The sequence below is a fragment of the Copadichromis virginalis genome, linkage group LG4 (genome assembly GCF_057382275.1).
Source record: "Copadichromis virginalis isolate Kocher_CV1m ecotype Utaka linkage group LG4, C_Virginalis_male_GT1.1, whole genome shotgun sequence".
Lineage (NCBI taxonomy): Eukaryota > Metazoa > Chordata > Actinopteri > Cichliformes > Cichlidae > Copadichromis > Copadichromis virginalis.
The window spans coordinates 12,992,824-12,998,106 of record NC_140621.1 but is presented as its reverse complement, the minus strand read 5'-3'; the positions used below and the strand labels follow the sequence as shown (position 1 = coordinate 12,998,106).

Below are 5,283 nucleotides of genomic sequence, written 5' to 3'. Positions count from 1 at the left end.
TGAGAGAGAGTTGTATATTTTTGGCTCTCCTTGAACAAAAATAATAGTGCATAATAATCAATGTTGATGTTAATCAATTAGATGTCCCAGACACTACTATTAATAATACAGCGGTGCCTCGTTTATCGCTGGTGTTACGTTCAAAAAATAACCCGCGGTAGGTGAAATCCATAGCCAACTTTATTTTTTACAATTATTACAGATGTTAAGACTGTAAAACCCCTCACTACATGCTTTATACACTTTTCTCAGACAGGAATGAACATTTTCACACTTTTCTCTTTGTTTAAACACTCTTAGAGTTCAAACCTTTGTAGAAACACAAGTCCAGTATTATGGAATGAAACCTAAAGGTGCATTTGAGGGTGCAAAACGTTTCGTCGGCATTGTTGTGTTTGTTTGGGAGAAAACTTCCAAACGTACAGTACAGCACTTCAGAGTTACACTGCTAGCGATCGAAGATTTATGTAAATTCGACAAGCTAAACGCATTCTGTACTGTACAGCGGGAGTCCCCAACCTTTTTTGCACCACAGACCACTTTAATGTCAGACAATATTTTCAGGGAACTACCTTTAAGGTGTCGCGGATAAATACAACAAAAGAATAAAAAAAAAGAAACTGTGGTATTTTGTAAATATAATAATAAACGTGACTTGAGCTGTGCGCCAACAACAATGACAGTGACATCCTCCTCTCTGCTTCTTAACGCTCTCTGGTCGCTATGGTAACGCGTAAATAGTTCTTTCAAAATAAGACACACAACTACAACCATACATTTCACACCGGAGGATCAACCCTCGCGGAACGGTACCAAAGGACTCACGGACCGGGACCGGTCCGTGGGCCTATTAGGGACCGCTCCTGTACAGGAGACACTGGACTAGATTGATTGACAATGGTCTACAGCAATCAGAACGCACAACACGATGTACTGTAAAAATAATAATAAATCAGCGAAACAGCAAGTGTCACTTTTGGCCACGAACAATTTAGGGGATGGTGAATTTTTTTTGAACAAACCCAGAGTGTTAAAAAAAAAAACCCACTTAAAACCATTTTATAGTAACAAAAACGCAATTTAGTTTTCGCTGTCAAAGTCGATTTAACCGAAGTTACGTGTTTACGGCTAGTGTGGAGGTCACGTGTTTCCGGTTACTGTGGAGGTCACGTGTTTCCGGTTACTGTGGAGCTCCACAGTGGACAGTGGCTGCAGCCAGGTGCTCTTGGTTTTAGTTTTCAGATTTATTTGTCATATGCAAGTTAGCACAGGGTCAACATTGCAATTAAATGTGTTTGAATCAGAATCAGAATCAGAATCAGAATACTTTATTGATCCCTGGGGGAAATTATTTTTTGTTACAGTGCTCCATTTTAAACCAACATTAAGACAAGACAGACAATACGCTAACTAAGAATAGTACAATATATACATATATATACATACATACATACATAAGTCACTTATAAATAAATATTTGGAAAAGAAACATGTGTAGTTGTAGCAGCAAACAGTGTGTTAAGTGGATGCGTTGTACAGGGAGATGGCCACAGGCAGGAATGATTTCCTGTGTCGTTCAGTGGTGCTTTTCGGTAATCTCAGTCTCTCACTGAACGAGCTCCTGTGACTGACCAACATGTTTGACGAGCAGCAGTCACTCAGCAGCATGCACAGTAGGAGAAAATATATTAAAATAAAATAAAATAATAAAGAAAATAGAAAAATAGCAAGGAGCAAAATATTAGAGAGACATGGTAAAAGAGAAAAGATGACTGAATATATATGTATCTATAAATATAAATATATGTGATTAAATAAGAAAATCTTGAAAAGAAATATGACGGGAGGGCAGATGGGATATTGCACAGGAATGAGCAGCAGAAAATTAAAGTATTGCACTTGTGACAAAGCTTGTGATCTTTCCTTCCTTCCATCCTTCTTTCCTTTGTGACAAAGCTTGTGATCCTTCCTTCCTTCCTTCCATCCTTCTTTCCTTTGTGACAAAGCTTGTGATCCTTCCTTCCTTCCTTCCATCCTTCTTTCCTTTGTGACATTGCATGTGATCCTTCCTTCCATCCTTCTTTCCTTTGTGACAATGCATGTCATCCTTCCTTCCATCCTTCTTTCCTTTGTGACAAAGCTTGTGATCCTTCCTTCGATCCTTCTTTCCTTTGTGACAATGCATGTCATCCTTCCTTCCATCCTTCTTTCCTTTGTGACAATGCATGTGATCCTTCCTTCCATCCTTCTTTCCTTTGTGACAAAGCTTGTGATCCTTCCTTCCATTCTTCTTTCCTTTGTGACAAAGCTTGTGATCCTTCCTTCCATCCTTCTTTCCTTTGTGACAAAGTTTGTGATCCTTCCTTCCATCCTTCTTTCCTTTGTGACAATGCTTGTGATCCTTCCTTCCATCCTTCTTTCCTTGGTGACAATGCATGTGATCCTTCCTTCCATCCTTCTTTCCTTTGTTTAGTTTTAGTGAGAAGGGTCTGGCTGCAGCCACTGTGGAGCTCCACAGTAGCCGGAAGCACGTGACCTCCACAGTAGCCGGAAGCACCTGACCTCCACAGTAGCCGTAAACACGCATGGATACCTTGGAAGTCTTGCAAGTTGATCGCAAAGGTTAGTTAAGTCTTTCTTATATAAATTTGCCGTTAGTGATTTCATAATTCTAGGAATCGTCTAGTTTTCTTACAATGATCATGTTGCCACTTTTTTTGCGTTACAACAACATTCCTCCTTATTTTAATGTTTTTTCATCGTGCTCCATGGCAGAGAAACACACAGATATGCTTTTTCCTGGGCCTGGTTTTAGTAAGAGAGCTGCATTAACGGCTTCTGTGGGCGAGAAGATGCAAAAACCACATTTTGCATTAGAGTATGATTTATTGTTGGCGTCAGAGATGCAAAATAACGAATACTTCAATACTGTACTTAAGTAGAATTTTCTGGTATCTTTACTTTACTGCTGTACTTTTTTGTGCCTACTGTATACTTCTTTATACTTCTACTTCTCACATTTTAGCACGCGTATCTGTACTTTGTAATCCTTACATTTGTAAATCAGCACGCGTGCTTTGGACGCAAGATTACTTCAAAATTTTGTACATAAATTATATTTTAGACCCTGTACTTCTTACTTCGACTTGACTAAAAAGTCGAGCCAGTGCTTTCTAAACAGAGGTATCTAAACTGTAGTAAGGAACGTGTGTACTTGTGACACCTTTGGTTAGCGTCAACACTGCAAATTTCATCACAAACAGATTTATATATTTATCAATACTTCTATTCGTCATTCTTTTCTGTACAGCTTTTTTATTGCCCAGATTTTAGTTAGCCTCTGTTCAATTGACTGTTATATGTCAATAGAAACATATCTCACAGATTAAAGTGTCTTTTAAAATATTTGGGTTTTTTTTTTCAAGAATTTTCTTCCCAAATCTATTACATGCCAAGTGTAAATTGTTATTTCTGCTAAAACCTTAACTTAAATGTGTATATGGTGTTTATCTGTTTCTCTCTGTGTTTTAGATGCACACATCAATCTGGAATTCAGGCTTAAAGCCAGAATTGCAGGAATGCAACACGTGTTGCAGAGGACTCTTTCACTGCCCTCTGTGCCCCACTTTCAGCCCTACTGTCAGGGCAAAGATTGAGGAGCATCTAAGTGTGCATATAAAAAATGCTTTGCCTTTAAAAGGTATGTTTGTATTAAATATACTTTATAGTTATAAATATGCACTTTTTTAAGCACTTCTGCAGTATCTTTGTTGACTTAAAAGTTGCTGTTGATATTGTACAGTTCAGTGCATTCATCTGCAACAAAAATAGTGTTTTTATAAAATATATTTTTATTTACTTTTCACCACTTTTCTTGACATAACTTTTGTGATCCATACCATTTTGCTTTCATTATTGAGGTTGGCTTGGATGTTTTTGTTAACATGTACAATCTGATTGTTAGACAAATTGATTGCATTCTATACAACTACATTTAAATTACATCTGTTTGTTTGTTTGTTTTTTTTCTCTTACAGATAAAATGATATGCCGGTGCAGGCAGCCTTGTAGGACAACAGGACACTTTCACTGCCCTGTCTGTAAGATTACAATCATACGGCGTGGGGATATGGCAAGGCATTTATTGTCTTGTCAGCATTCTTCAATGCCAAGTCAGCCACCATTATCAGGACTGCTCCCCGCTGAACTCTTCGAGGAGACCCGTCTCCCCCCCCCAAGGTTTTGTCTTCGGTATCTGAACCATTTTCTGAGTCTTTGTTAGAACATTCATAAGCTCTACCCTCTGTGTTCAATAAAACTGCAGCTGATGGAAAGTCCATGAAAATGACATGCCCTCACTGTGGCCTTACTCTTCGTAGCTCTGGCAAGCTATTTGCACACTGGAGAGAGGAAGCCAAAGCTGTGCTTGAAGGACAACACGTGCCCATTTTCAGACTGAAAAAGCGCAAGTTCCAGGAAGTCAGTCAGGTCAGTATTCACTTTAAACAGTAGTGTAATTACATGGTTAGTGACATTTGAATAACTGTTAAAAAACTGTTCTGCAACAGAGAAATAACTATGTTTTCATCCCCATTTGCCTGACACAGGAGCCAGCAGTTGTTGAAGATCTGCGTCCTGCTGTGCAGTGGGCTGTCCAAAATAAGGCACATGTAACAATGCCCAAATATCTGTCCTTAAATCAAGGGGACCAGCAGAGGGTCTTAAGAGACATGTCAGAGGAAGAAGACACTGGAGCAAGGGACTTGTTCCTCTTTGTTTTTCAGTTTGCAAAGGACATGGAGCTCTTTTTGAAAGCATGTGCTGATGATCAGGGGCTAAGGGTCAGTGCTATGTTTGACATGTAATGGACAAATGAAGGCACTGGCTGTGTTTGTTTAATATGTTGTTGTTGTTGTTGTTGTTTTGTTTTTGCATAGTACAAAATTCCAATTAAACTTATTTCAAAATGTTGTTCACTTGATTCTGTGTCCATACTTATAATAAATGATTACAGTGAAACAGCATTAAATGTAAATGTAACAGCATTTTTTTAAACTTGTAATTTCAAAATAAAAAGCTTATTGTTGATATTAACAGTAAAGAATTGTAATCAATAATATTTTTATACATTTTAAACATTAACACTCTGGGCTCTATCCTGGCTATCTGTGGACACTTCACTTATTCTTTTTTTTGACTACTGCACTGCAGTGGACCAAAACAATGACACGGGTTTGATCTTAAGGATCTAATAGTTATGTGTGTTGTGCATGACATTGCCAC

At 38.2% G+C, this 5,283-nt stretch overlaps 1 long non-coding RNA gene across 2 annotated transcripts; it reads left to right on the top strand.

Annotated features, from left to right (window-relative positions):
• The first annotated feature begins 3,469 nt into the window (after nt 1-3,469).
• Nucleotides 3,470-4,971, top strand: LOC146710975 (uncharacterized). Of its 2 annotated transcripts, XR_014920060.1 has the most exons (4): nt 3,470-3,700; nt 4,038-4,251; nt 4,380-4,488; nt 4,608-4,971. It is a non-coding gene; the product is annotated as an uncharacterized LOC146710975 (long non-coding RNA). The 2 variants fall into 2 exon arrangements; XR_014920059.1 differs by having other exon boundaries at nt 4,038-4,488.
• Nucleotides 4,972-5,283: the final 312 nt, after the last annotated feature.